Source organism: Lontra canadensis, unplaced genomic scaffold (assembly GCF_010015895.1).
Source record: "Lontra canadensis isolate GAN:19392208 unplaced genomic scaffold, GSC_riverotter_1.0 scaffold4, whole genome shotgun sequence".
Lineage (NCBI taxonomy): Eukaryota > Metazoa > Chordata > Mammalia > Carnivora > Mustelidae > Lontra > Lontra canadensis.
The window spans coordinates 4,081,558-4,096,450 of NW_022630998.1; positions in this window are offsets into that span (position 1 = coordinate 4,081,558).

Here is a 14,893-nt window from a genome sequence, read left to right on the forward strand (position 1 = left end):
AGACACCTCCAAGATCCACAACACCATTTCAGCTGAAGTATATTTTTTGTATTGGTTCAATGTATCCAAGGATCAATTTCCTGTAGCAAAGAATGGATGAGCATAATTTAACCTAAAAATGACCATATGCAAAACGGTAACACCACCATATGCAAAACGGTAACCATATGCAAAACGGATGAGCATAATTTAACCTAAAAATGACCATATGCAAAACGGTAACACCACTGTGGAAGAGGGTGTAGTAGTTTCTCAAGCCATTAAATATAGAATTACCTTATAATCCAGCAATTCCTCTTCTAGGTATATGCCCAAAAGAATTGAAGGCAGGAGGGGTCTGTGGAAGAGGGTGCACCAGGCTGGCTCCAGCTCCAGAAGGTGTCCAGGTTTTGATCTCGGGGTTTTTGTGGGTTCGAGCCCCACTCTGGGTGTAGAGATTACTTAAAAAAAAAAAAAATCTTAAAAAAAAAAAAAAAGATTTGAAAGGAAGGACTCAGATATTTGCATGCCAATGTTCCTAACAACATTATTCGCAATAGCCAAAATGTGGAAGCAAGTCACGTGTCCCTTGAGAGATGAATACATAAAATGTGGTATATTCAGGCAATGGAATACTATTCTTCAGCCATAAAATTCAGTCATGAAATTCTGATACATGCTGCAACGTGGAGAAATCTTGAAAATATGCTAAATGAATAGGCCGCACACAACAGTACAAAAATTGTGTAATTCCTCTTGTATGAGATACCTAGAATAATCAAATTCCTAGGGAAAGAAGAATAGGAGTTACCAAAGGCTGCAGAGGAGGGAGGAATAGAGTTGCTGCTTAATGGGTACAGAGTTTTCAGTTTGAAATAATAAAGTCATGGAGACAGTTGCTGGACAAGGTAAATGTACTTATTGCCAAGGAACTGTACATTCAAAAAGAGTTAAAGTGAATTTTATGTCCTGTTTATTTTACCACATTTTCTTCAAGATTCTTTTTATTTTTGAGTAATCCCTATTCCTCATGTGGGGCTTGAACTCACAACCCTAAGATCAAGAGTCACCTGCTCGACTAACTGAGCCAGCCAGGTGCCCCTTACCACAATTTTTTAAAAAAAGATCATGGTAAGGGGTGCCTGGGTGGCTCAATGGATTAAGCCTCTGCCTTCGGCTCAGATCATGATCTCAGGATCCTGGGATCGAGCCCCGCATGGGGCTCTCTGCTCAGCGGGGGGCCTGCTTCCTCCTCTCTCTCTGCCTACTTGTGATCTCACTCTCTGTCAAATACATTAAAAAAAAAAAAAAAAGATCATGGTAGGTCTAAGCTACACTTCACTCAGCCAAGTGTTCATACATGATTACTGCATGAAGGAAGCTGTTATAAAAAAGACAAAGAGGTCCATCTGATACCAACTTAAGGATCACTGAAGTAGGGGCACCTGGGTGGCTCAGTTGTTGGGCATCTGCCTTTGGCTCAGGTCATGATCCCAGGGTCCTGGGATGGAGCCCCACATCAAGCTCCCTGCTTGGCAGGAAGCCTGCTTCTCCCTCTCCCACTCCCTCTACTTGTGTTCCCTCTCTCGCTGTGTCTCTCTCTGTCAAATAAACAAAAGTTTTTTTAAAAAAATCACTGAAGTATAAATAAAGTAAATATACCCATATATAGTTTAAAATTATTAAGACAATTTAGGTGATGCAAACTTTTTTGTGATATAAACTTTATTATCTGTTAAAGTGTTTATCAAACACTTTAAGTGGATTGTCTTTGCTAGGAGAACTATAGAAGGAGGCAGAAGGCAAGAAGCCTTTATAGGATAAAGAATAAGACACAAGGACACCTGGGTGGCTCAGTCGCTTAAGCATCTGCCTTCAGCTCAGATCATGATCCCAGGGTCCTGGGATGGAGCCCCACATCAGGCTCCCTGCTCAGCAGGGAGTCTGCTTCTCCCTCTCCCTCTGGCCCTCCCCTTGTTTGTGCATGCTCTCTCTCTCTCTCTCTCTCTCTGACAAAATCTAAAAAAAAGAAAAGAAAAGAAAAAAGAAAAAGAAACAAAGAAGGGGCACCTGGGTGGCTAAGTGGGTTAAAGCCTCTGCCTTCAGCTCAGGTCATGATCCCAAGGTCCTAGGATCAAGCCCTGCATCGGGCTCTCTGCTCAGCAGGGAGCCTGGTTCCCTTTCTCTCTCTGCCTGCCTCTCTGCCTACTTGTGATCTCTGTCTGTCAAAAAAAAAGAAACAAGAAAGGAAGAACACAATCCATAGTTCACTTGGCCTTGGGGATTGGCTGGCTGGATATACTGTATTCCTGATCAGGCAGAGCACTTTCAGGGACATGACGGTTATCTAAGCTTTGCTTTGTCAATATGACATCACAGGCCTGGGGCAGCTCCATCTTGGGCCTAGAAATCTCTGGGATATCCAAGGTCAAAAAAGTGAATTGATGTGTTTTTCACATACTGAGAACACTGGTAATCACATTTGACCTTTACTAGTCAGCTTCCTGTGGGGCTACCAAGAGCAGGTGTGGCAGAGAAGGGGAGTGTGGCAGAGAAGATGTGTGTAGCAGCTGGAATGTAGCCAGCAATCAATCCATTCACCGTGCTCTGTGCCTCTCAGTGCATCAACAGGGGCCCTGGCAATACAGAAACCATGTAAAAGTATTCATTGAAACTCCTCTGGCTTTTAGATGACTTAGAAAGGGAAGTCTGGCTATCACAATACAACTTTTTCTTCTTTTAAGAATATGGAAAGGGGCACCTGGGTGGCTCAATTGGTTAAGCATCTGACACTTGTACTCCCCTCAGGTCTTGATATCAGGGTCATGAGTTCAAGCCCCATGTTGGGCTCCATGCCCAGTGGAGCCTACTTAAAAAAAAAAAAAAAAAAAAGGAAAAATAGGTGTGATAAAACACTGAATGAAAAATCAGGATTTATGCAGTTTGTGGACAAAAAAAATGTATATAACCAGAAAACAATGCAGAAACCCAGTGCATCAGAATGTTTATACAGTATAATTTCTGGACAGTAGAGTTATGAATGATTCTTACATCCTGTGCCTTTATAAATTATCTATAGGAAGCATATATTTTATCATCAGAAGAGAAGGAGCCCTTCCACTCTTGTACACAGGGCTCTGTATGTGTGGGGTCATTCCTTTCTCTGTTCTGTTTGTCAAAGTTTGAGCCCCAAAGTCAATGTCAACTCTTAAGGGAAACCTGTTTCATGTTTTATCTTCTTTCCCCCCTAACTTTTTCCAAGTTGGTTCTCTGCCTAACACTTCTGCTTCTTGACCAGAAGAGGTCTCTCTTGCATTGCTCAAGAAAAACAATTTTCTAAAAAAAAAAAAAAAAAAAAAAATGTTTATTTAATGAATGAAAACGGTCTTCATCCGTTGGAGATACTATGGTATTGTAGAAGTTCGAGAGAAAAATTCTTCAGTGCATCCGTAACTAACAAATTCCCAAACTATTTTATTAACAAAGGGGAGCTTGAACTCTCTGGACTAGCCCCGTTAATACCCAGCACTTTGCAGAGTCACAGAATTTTCTCTGATATTGTAAAAAATTGAAAGAAAAACAGAGAACAAGGGAGTATGCATTTAAACAGGAAAATGTATGTTTCCTAGGGACAAATTAAAAACCATCAGGGAAGTGCTTCAGAGGATATGGGCTTTATAGTTAGGCTGAACTGAGCCAAATTCTGACACTGCTAATTACTGTGTGGCTTGAAGCAGCCCCACATCTCGATCGCCTCTAGTTCACTTTCCCATCTGGAGGCTAAGTAGGGGGTAGAGCCCTCACAGGGACAGTGCGGTCTCAGGACCCGCAGGGTCACAAAAAGACCAGGGGTGCGTGAGGGTGGCAGAGCTTCCAGGTATTGGAGCCGGGAAGCCAGCTCCAGAGACAGAGCTAAGGAGTCGGTTCTCAGTTCAGGCTTACCTTAAACCGTGATCCCAGGCACAGTGGGGTCTCTGCTCTTCAAGCAGGTTCCCCACAAGTGGCAGAACTGTGGAGACCCTTTCTTCCTCTTCTAGGAGGAGTGGCACGGGAGTGCGTGGCAGGCGTCTGCTGGGTTTGGAGACTCCAAACGGGGCTGCGCGCCTGTGATAGAAATGCTTGATCACAGGCCAGGAGAGCACGGAGTGTGGCCAGAGGCGAGGAAGATGGGAGGGATTGACTGCTTTTCTCTGAGGGCACACTGAGGAGCACGGCCCCGAGCTTTCAGATCCAATAGGGGCCGGAGATAGGGAGGCCACCATTTTCATTCCCATCCTCCAAAGCTCTATGGAAAGTGTTCAGGGAACAAAAGCTCCTGACACGTGCCATCTTGCTTCTTCCTCTACACGTAGTGTTTATTCTATCCTTTTCCTTACTTTTCTGGAGGGAAAATAGAGTGGTGACTGGACCTTTGTTTCTGATTTGAAGGAATGGGAGACAAGAGATTTGAAAGAGGAGTGTTCATGCTGACCTGATGCTCCGTACCCAGTGAGTGAGGGTTTGAAGCTTAGACCTGGAAGCATTGGTGTTCAGGGAAGATGTGGTCTGAGTTTCCCGCACAGTCGCTCGGCTGGTCTGCTGAAATGGACCCGTTCCTGCCTTTTGAAGGGCAGTTTGAAGGTGGCTCAAAACCTAGGACACTGGAGGAATGATCTGGAAGGGACACCTGCGTGGGCCAGTGTAGACAAACCCAGGGAATTCCAGAGCTAACGATGAACATGTTTCTGAGCCTGGAGTTGGCGTCTCTGTGAGCAGCATTGAGCTGGGGTGGAAAGCAGTCTCTGGGTGACTTACGAGTCACCGTGTCAGCAGGTGTGAGCCTGGCAGGGGAGTCAGCTCAGATAACTGGGACACTGTGAGGCCATGGCGGTGGCCTTCACTCTTGTCGCACAGGCCAGCTTGCTCCAGGGTCAGGGCTCTGCTCCCCAGCCAGCCCTCCTGCTGCAGATGGGATAGGAAACTTGCTTCCTGTTGGGTTCTCCAGCCCTCATCTCAGCAGGGGGCTTGGTGGGAAGCAGCCCACAGACATCATTATGGCTTCTTGCCCAGTGTGCCCCTTGCTTCCTTGGACGAGGCAGTGCAAGTGTCCTCTGCCTGGTGCCTGTGAATTCAGCCACAGAAGCACTTCTTCCAGAGCCACACCCCTGAGAAATCCTCCACTTTGCTGTGCTGTGTGGGAGAGGCTGGTTTTCATTTGGAACTGAAATCTCAGCTCCTGCCATGAGGTTCCAAGGCCACACGGCACACCAGTCTCCCTGAAGCTCTAGTTCCACGTGGGGCCTGACATGTGAGACTGACACTGATCCCGGGCAGCCTGCTTCTGTTCTGCTGCGGCTGCAGGTTCCTTCCTGAAAAGTGTGATGGTTTGTGATGACATTCCAGCAAAGAGGGACAGGTGCACCATTCTGCCCCAGCACAGGAGGATACCGGACGCCAATCACAGGTGGCTGGTGCCGGGAGGAGAGATGTTCTATTTCCCAGGACCTTGGCCAGAGGGAGATATGGACAGGGATGCTTCTCTGCTCAGCTTTCTCAGGTGAGCACATCAGGCAAGGGGAGAATGTGTGTGTGTGCACCTGGAATTAAGGAAGGTGTCTGGTTTCAGGTTTCATGTGCAAGTGGACTCCTCTTATGGCTCATTTTCCTGATGGTCTTCAGGGTGCCTGAGGGGGACCCATTGTCTTGGGCATCCTGGTTGTGCAAGAGTTCTGGTCACCTTTCCCCCCAGGGCTCTGGACTAGGAAATTGGAAGGACTCCGTGGTGAAACCATTTGAGTAGGGTTCCATTTCTGCCTTACCAAGATGGCTTGGTGACTGTGATAACTGGTCTGGAAATAGAAAGCAGGAGACAGGGCTGGGGTGCTGAAGGGGAGGTGGCAGTGATGCTTGCTATTCACATAGGGGCCAGGTGGGTCTTCACAAGGAAGGTGACGCTTGAGTCAAGTTCAAAAAATATGAGTGATATCAACGAAGAGTTTTATAAATGGAAGGGAAAGCATATGCAAAGGCCCTGGGGCAGGAGCATACCATGTATGTCCAGGAGCAGCAAGCCCTGTGGTCACAGGAGAGAGGTTAGGACATGACTTCAGGGAGGTGGCAGTAGGGTGACAGAAAGCCATGGCAGGTCTGTGACCCCATGGAACCCTGTTTCACTGGGCCATCTTGGCTACAGTGTTGAGAACAGATGACACAGGGTTGAGGATGGGCAGGGAGGTCAGTGATGAAGATTTTCCAGGAAGTCAGGCAAGAGATGGGCTCTAGTGTGGACAAGACAGGCAGCCTTGGAAGGAGGGCTTAGTGCTATTCTGGGTACCATATTGAAGATGGAGCTCACAGGGTTTGCTGATGGGTTCCATATTGGGAATGGGAGAAAGGAGGAATTGAGGTAAGTTGAAGCTCTTGTGGGTTGTCTCGAGCGAGGTGAAGGAGGAGGTTTCTGGGGGTAAGAGGTAGTCCATGTTCTACCTGCTGAGGAAGATACCTTTCACAGTGGACCTACTGATGTTTGTGTCTGGGAGAACTCTGAACTTCTATCCCCTCAGCAACTTTCAAATACAAGTCTTCCCTGTTTTTCTCAAAGTTCCTGGTAAGACACTTCACTTTTTCGTAAGATCTATGCTATTATGCAGCTCCGGTAGCAGGAAGAAACCTGAAGAGGATTTCTCTCTTATGAAAAAAGTCAAAAAGTGGGCCTTGCGTTCAGAATCTGTTTTGTGGAGAACCACTACAGAGTGGCGTGCATCCCAACTGCTCCTTCCTGGCCACTGCTCTCCATGTCCAGCCACCAGTGCTTTGAATTGTGTCTGTGAGTATCTGCTGTGCTTTATCCCCATGTATTTTGGGCATCTGTTAGGATGTTGTGTCCTGAGGCTTAAGAAGAGCCAGAGAGAAGGAACTTTTGGTGTCCGAGCATGCTCACTCATTTTTCTATAGAAATGAATGATAATTCTTTTTTCCATTTACGCCACTTCTGCTGTGAAAGGTTTCCTAGGAACGCTGTACTTTCAAGGAGCAGGGGAGCCTGTACCCCATCCTGCAGGGTTAGCTTTCATCTTCATGCTGCACAGTACATTCCATGACTTGTGGATTTTATCACTCAAACATGGCACCTTTGACTACCTTCACCGGTTTCCTCCCACCATCCCTGAATCTGGAACCACCCATCTGTCCTCATTATCTATGCATTCAGTATTTTTTTTCCATGTGCAATACCCATGAAAGCCTCTGGTGTTTGTCTTTCTGTGTCTAAGTTACTTAGCATAATGCTCCCATGGTCACTGTTTCCATGTCTGGTTATTGTGAATAATGCTGCAGTGAACATGGGAATGCATCTCTCCTTCGGAGGGAGTGTTTTTGTGTTCTCCAAAGAAATACTCAGTAGAGCAGTTACAGGGTCATGTGGTAGTTCTATTAATTTTTCCTGGAACCTCCACAGCATTTGTCACCGTGGCTGCATCAATTCCCATTCCCACCAACAGTGCACCCTTGTGCACTGGGGAAAGACAGCCCTTTCCCCTTGTCTACACACCCTTGACCACACCCAGTGTCTGTCTCTGGGATGACTGCCATTCCCACAGTTTTGAGGTGATAGCTGATTGCGGTTTTGACTTCTGTTTTCCTGGCCACAATTAGTGATGGTGAACAACTTTCTCTGTGTCTGTTGGTCACATGTACGCCATCTTTGAAAGTATCTATTCACATATTCTCCCCAGTTTTAATTCAGTTTTTGTTTGGATTTGAAGGAGTGTTTTGGGCCTTTTGGATATTTGTCTCTTCGCACACATAGGATATGCAGATATTTTTTCTCCTTGGGGAGGTTGTCTTTAAGGGTTTGGTGGTTTCTTTTGTCATGCAGAAATTTCAGTTTGACGTCCTTCCACTTGTTTATTTTTGCTTTTGTTGCCTTTGCTTTTGGTGTCTGATGTAAAAGTCTCTTCCCCAAAACCAGTATCGAGAAACTTACTACCTGTGGGTTTTGTTGTTGTTTTTTTTTTTTTTTTTTGGAAGGTTTATGGATTCAGTTCTTATGTTCAAGTCATTCATCCATTCATAATTTGTATGTGCCATCTAAGAAAGTGATCCAGTCACATTCTTCCTCATTTAGTGTCCAGATTTCCCAGTACCGTTCATTGAGGAGACAGTCCTTTCCCCATTGTATATTTTCTGCTGTGTCATAAGTTAAGACCATACATGTGTGGGTTAGTTTCTGAGATTTATTTCTTTCTTTCTTTCTTTCTTTCTTTCTTTCTTTTTTTCTTTCGTTCTCTTCTTTCCTCCTTCCTTCCTTCTTTCTTTCCTTCCTTCATGTGGTCTTACAGTTTATTTCTTGGGAAAATATTTTTCCTGTTGGAATATATGCAGTGTGGACTTCACTGGATACGTCTTCATACTTTTTGGTAGGACTTTTCTCTGAAAACTGTATATTTGTAAATGATCATGGGGAATTATAGCTTTTAGCAGGTTGAACCTTTGGGCAGAACTATGTGTAAGTAGTATTCTATTCTTCTATCAGACACCAGATTGTGTCTGATTGTCTTCTTTTGTGATGTTCTCAGTTGTGAAGATGGATATCTATATTTCCTTTTCTGTGGTAGGTTTATTAAAGTGAGTTTAATTTTTCCTAAAAGTGTAGATTCTAAATCATTCCTATTTTATAATATATTATAAATATATATATAATATATATAAATATAAATATAATATATATATTATAAAATAAGGATGATTATATTATATATAATATAATATATAATATTATATTTGACTCCATATGTATTAAAAATAAGGATGATATAATCATCCTTATTTTATAATATATAATATATTATAAAATAAAAATATATATTATTATAAAATAATATAAATATATTAAAATATATATATTATAAATATATATAATATATAAAATATATATTATAAAATAAGTATGATTATATATAATATATAATATATATAATATTTAATTATAATATATAAATATTATATATATTATATAATATATATTATAAAATAAGGATGATTTAGAATCCACACTTTTAGGAATATATATAAAAAACAGCATGTTTTATTTTATTTATTTATTTGACAAACAGAGATCACAAGTAGGCAGAGAGGCAGGCAAAGATAGAGAGGGGAAGCAGGTTCCCTGCCCAGCAGAAAGCCTGATGCGGGGCTGGGTCCCCCTAACCCTGGGACCATGACCTGAGCCGAAGGCAGAGACTTTAACCCACTGAGCCACCCAGGTGCCCCAAAACAGCATGTTTTAAAAATGCATTTATTAGTAGCAAACGTTGGAACAGGACATCAATATTATAAATTCCCATTCAGAGTTAATAATTCTATCAGAGCTAAGATTAAGTATACCTTTAATATACGAATGAATAAACTTTTCCAAAAGTACTATGATTTTGTCAGTTTCCGAGCTTTCTGTTGTGTTCCATTGTCCTGGGTGTCTGTTTTAATGCCAGTACCATACTGTTTGATGACAATAGCTTTGTAATCTAGCTTGAAATTGGAGTGTGGTGACTCTGGATGGCTTAGTCACTTGTTTCCTTGCATGCTTTCTTCCTTCCTTCTTTTCTCTCTTTCTTTCTTTCCAGTGAGATTATTTATTTATTTTTACGTGGTTTACATTTGTATACTAAATGTTTTTCTTTCACTTCTTTTTTTTTTAAAGATTTTATTTATTTATTTGACAGACAAAGATCACAAGTAGGCAGAGAGGCAGGCAGAGAGAGAGAGAGAGGAGGAAGCAGGCTCCCTGCTGAGCAGAGAGCCCGATGTGGGGCTCAATCCCAGGACCCTGAGACCATGACCTGAGCCGAAAGCAGAGGCTTTAACCCACTGAGCCACCCAGGCACCCCTCACTTCTTTTTTTTTTTTAAAGATTTTATTTATTTATTTGACAGACAGAGATCACAAGTAGGCAGAGAGGGAGGCAGAGAGAGGAGGAAGCAGGCTCCCTGCTGAGCAGAAAGCCCGATGCAGGGCTCGATCCCAAGACCTTGGGATCATGACCTGAGCTGAAGGCAGAGGCTTTAACCCACTGAGCCATCCAGGCACGATCCCAGGACCTTGGGATCATGACCTGAGCTGAAGGGAAAGGCTTTAACCCACTGAGCCACCCAGGTGCCCCTCACTTCTTTTTTATTATAATCATATAATGCATTATTTGTTTCAGGGGTACAGGGGAGACCCTTCTGTTTCACACACCACACAGTGCTCACCACAGCACATACCCTCCCCATGCCCATCACCCAGCCATCCCATTCCCTCATCCTCCTCTCCTTCAGAAACCCTCAGTTTGTTTCCTGAGATTAATTGTCTCTTTTGCTTTGACTCCATCTCTGGTTTCATCTTCCTTTTTTTTTTTTTTCTCTTTCACTATGATCCTCTGTCTTATTTCTTAAATTCCACATATCAGTGAGATCATATGATAATTGTCCTTCCATGATTGACTTATTTCACTTAGCATAATACCCTCTAGTTCCATCCATGTCATTGCAAATAGCAAGACCTCATTTTTTTGATGGCTGCGTAATATTCAATGGTATATATATCCATATATTCACAGAACTGGAATATAGATCCACTCATCTGTCCATATAGATCCACTCATCTGTCGATGGACGTCTGGGCTCTTTGCATATTTTGGATCTTGTGGGTATTACTGCTATAGACATTGGGGTGCAGGTAAACCTTCAGATCATTACATTTGTGTCTTTGGGGTAAATACCCAGCAGAGCAATTGCAGGGTTGCAGGGTAGCTCTATTTTCAACTTCTTGAGGAATGTCCACACTGTTTTCCAGGGTGGCTTCACCAGCCTGCATTCCCACCAACAGTATAAAAGGGTTCCCCTTTCTCCACATCCTCACCAACACCTGTCTTTTCCTGACTTGTTCATTTTAGCCATTCTAACTGGTGTAAGGTGGTATCTCATTATGGATTTGATTTGTATTTTCCTAATATCCAGGCACTTTTTTAAGTGTCCGTTGGCCATTTGGATGTCTTCATTGGAGAAGTGTCTGTTCATGTCTTTGGCCCTTTCTCTTGACTGGAGTATCTGTTCTGTGGGTGTTGAGTTTGGTAAGTTCTTTCTAGATTTTGGATACGAACCCTTTATCTGATATGTCATTTGAAAATATCTTCTCTCGTTCTTTTTCTTATCTTTTGGTTTTGTTGACTGTTTCCTTTGTTGTGTAAAAGCTTGTTATCTTGATGAAATCCCAACAGTTCATTTTTGCTTTTGATTCCCTCACCTTTGGAGACATGTTTAGCAAGAAGTTGCTGTGGCTGAGGTCAAAGAGATTACTGCCTCTGTTCTCCTCAAAGATCTGGATGAATTCCTATCTCACATTGAGGTTTTCATCCACTTGGAGTCTATATTTTGTGTATAGTATAAGGAAATGGTCCAGTTTCATTCTTCTGCCTATGGCTGTCCTGTGTTTTTGAAGCACCATTTATTGAAGACTCTTTTTTTTCCAATTGGATATTCTTTCCTGCTTTGAGGAAGATTAGTTGACCCTAGAGTTGAGGGTCCATTTCTGGTTTCTCTATTCTGTTCCATTGATCTGTATGTCTGTTTTTGTGCCAGGACCATACTGTCTTGATATTACAGCTTTGTAATAGAGCTTGATACCTGCAATTGCATTGTCATTAGCGTTGGTTTTCTTTTTCAACATCCCTTTGGCTATTCGGGGTCCCTTCTGCTTCCATACAAATTTGGGGATTATTCCTCCCAGTTCTGTGAAAAATGTGGATGGTATTTTGATAAGGATTGCATTGAATTTGTGGATTGTTCCAGGTAGCATAGACATTGTCACAATATTTGTTCTTCCAATCCATGCCCATGGAACGTATTTTCCATTTCTTTGTGTCTTCCTCCATTTTATTCATGAGTATGGTATGGTTTTCTGAGTACAGATCCTTTGCCTTTTTGGTTAGATGGAATCCTAAGTATCTTACAGTATGAGGTGCATTTATACAGGGGATGGACTCCTTAATTTCTCTTTCTTCCACCGCATTGTTGCTGCAGACAAAGGCAAGTGATTTCTGTGTATTGATTTTATATCCTGCCACCTTATGGAATTCCTGAATGAGTTCTAGCAATTTTGGGGTGAAGTCTTTTGGGTTTTCCACAGAAAGTATCCTATTGTCTGCAAAGGGTGAAAGTTTGACTTCCTCTTTGCTGATTTGGATGCCTTTTATTTCTTTTTGTTGTCTGATGGCTGAGGCTAAGAATTGTAGCACTGTGTTGAACCATAGTGATGAGAATGGGCATCTCTGTCATGTTCCTGACCTGAAGGGAAAAGGTCTCAGTTTTTCCCCATTGAGAATGATATTCTCTGTGGGTTTCCCCTAGATGGCCTTTATGATGTGGAGGTACCCTCTTTCCCCACATGGTGAAGAGTTTTGATCAAGAAGGGATGCATTAATTTGTCGAATGCTTTTTCTGCATCTATTGAGAGGATCCTATGGTTCTTGTTCTTTCTTCTATTAAGGTAGTGGGTTCCATTGATTGATTTCCGGTTGTCGAACCACCCTTGCAGCCCAGGAATAAATCCGATTTGGTCGTGGTGAATCATCCTTTTAATGGGCTGTTTGATCCTATTGGCTGGTATGTTGGTGAGAATTTTTGCATCCATATTTTCAGGGATAATTGTCCATAATTCTCCTTTTGGGTGGAGTCTTTGTCTGGTTTTTCGGACCAAGGTAATGCTGGTCTTATCAAAGGGAATTGGAAGTTTTCCTTCCAGTTCTATTTTTTGGAAAAGTTTCAGAAGAAGAGGTACTAAATCTTCTTTAAATGTTTGGTAGAGGGGCGCCTGGGTGGCTCAGTGGGTTAAAGCCTCTGCCTTCAGCTCAGGTCATCACTCAGGTTTCTGGGATCAAGCCCCGCATTGGGCTCTCTGTTCAGCAAGGAGCCTGCTTCCTCCTCTCTCTCTGCCTGCCTCTCTGCCTACTTGTGATCTCTCTCTGTCAAATAAATAAATAAAAATCTTTAAAAAATAAATAAATGTTTGGTAGAATTCCCCTGGGAAGCCATCTGGTGCTGGGCTTTCATTTCCTGGAGGATTTTTGATGACTGATTCAATTTTGTTGTCGATTATGAGTCTTTTCGGGTTTCCTTTTCTTTCCGGTTCAGTTTTGGTCATTTTTATGTTTCTGGGAATGCATCCATTTTTTTAAGACTGCTTGATTGGTTCTTATACTTGTTTGTATTTCCTTGGTCTTGGGTGTGATCTCTCCTTCTTGATTCATGATTTTGTTTATTTGGATCCTTTCTGAGTTCTTTTAGAGAAATCTGACCAAGAGTGTATCATCTTATTAATTCTTTCAGAGAAGCAGCTCCTAGATTCATTGATTTGTTCTACTGTTCTTTTGGTTTCTACTTCATTGACTTCTGCTCTAATCTTTATTATTTCTCTTCTCCTGCTGGGTTTGGGCGTTCTATGCTCTTCTTTCTCCAGTTCCTTTAGGTATCGGGCTAGGTTGTGTATTTGAGACCTTTCTTCGTTATTGAGAAAGGCTTGTAGTGCTATATACTCCCCTCCTAGGACCGCCTTTGCTGCATCCCAAAGATATTGAATGGTTGTGTTTTCATTCTCCTCTGTTTCCAAGAATTTTTAAAATTCATCTTGAATTGATTGGTTGACCCATACATTCTTTAGTAGGATCCTCTCTAGCCTCCATGTATTTGAGTTCTTTCCACCTTTCCTCTTGTGATTGAGTTTCATTTTCAAAGCATTGTGGTCTGAAAATATGCAGGGAATGATCCCAGTCTTTTGGGATGAGAATGAACATGGCAGCCTCCTTATCTCTGGCCCCAGAGCTGAGAGCTCAGGGCCCCACTCCTCAGTGCACCCTCACAGGAAAGCAGTCTATCCTTCGTGTCTCCCTGGTCTCTGTCTGCACTCTGTGCTCACCGGACCTGTGACCAAACATTTCTGTCTCTGGCATATGACCCAGTTTGGAGTCTCCAAACCCAGCAGACTCCTGTAGCATGCTCAGACACCACTCCTCCTAGGGGAGGAAGGGAGCTCTCCCCAGTTGTGCTGCTTCTTGGGCCCCTTCTCAAAGAACAGTGGTCAGACTGTGCTGTGGATCATAGTTTCTGGCAGCCTCCAGCTTCGAGCCCACTCCTGGGCTCATTCTTTGCAACCGGCTTCCCTGCTCTGATACCTGGGAGCTCTGCTGCCCTCAAGCACTCCTGGTCTTCCTGAGACCACACTGTCCCATCGAGGGTTCCACCCCCTGCCCAGCTGCCAGAGCAACATCCCTCACCAGAGCAGACTTCCAAAAATTCCGATTTTGTGCTCTGCTGCCCCTAGCACTTGGCAGTAGCTGGATGACAGAGGCTCCCTCCCCCCCAGGGTTTATCTTCCTGCCTATCAGCTTAGACTCACTTTTCTCTACTTCCCACCTTGTGGAAAGTGGTCGCTTTTCTGTTTGTAGAGTTGCTGCTATTATTTTCTTGGATCTATGCTTGAATTTTCAGGTGTTCAGAATGGTTTGATAGCTCTCTAGCTAAATTCCTTCTGCCAGATGAAATGAAGGTGTCCTACTCCTCTGTCATCTTGGACTGTCTCTGTCTCTTCTCCTTTCTCCAGATTATTTTGGGTACAATGGACATGTTAACAATATTAACTCTCTAGTTAATGAGCATGGCGTATGCTTTCATTTATTTGTGTGATCTTCAAAATCTTTGACCCATACAATCACCTACCAACATGCACGTATGTTCCCTTCCTTTTCCACCATGTGTTCAGTATACCAGGTCTTCCTCATTCTTGGTTACTTTTATTCCTAGATTTATTTTTTATTTTTTTTTATTTTTTTGCTTGATGCAATTGTCAATGGCATTACTTTCTTAATCTCTTTGTGAAAGTTGGTCATCAGTAGATAAAAATGCAA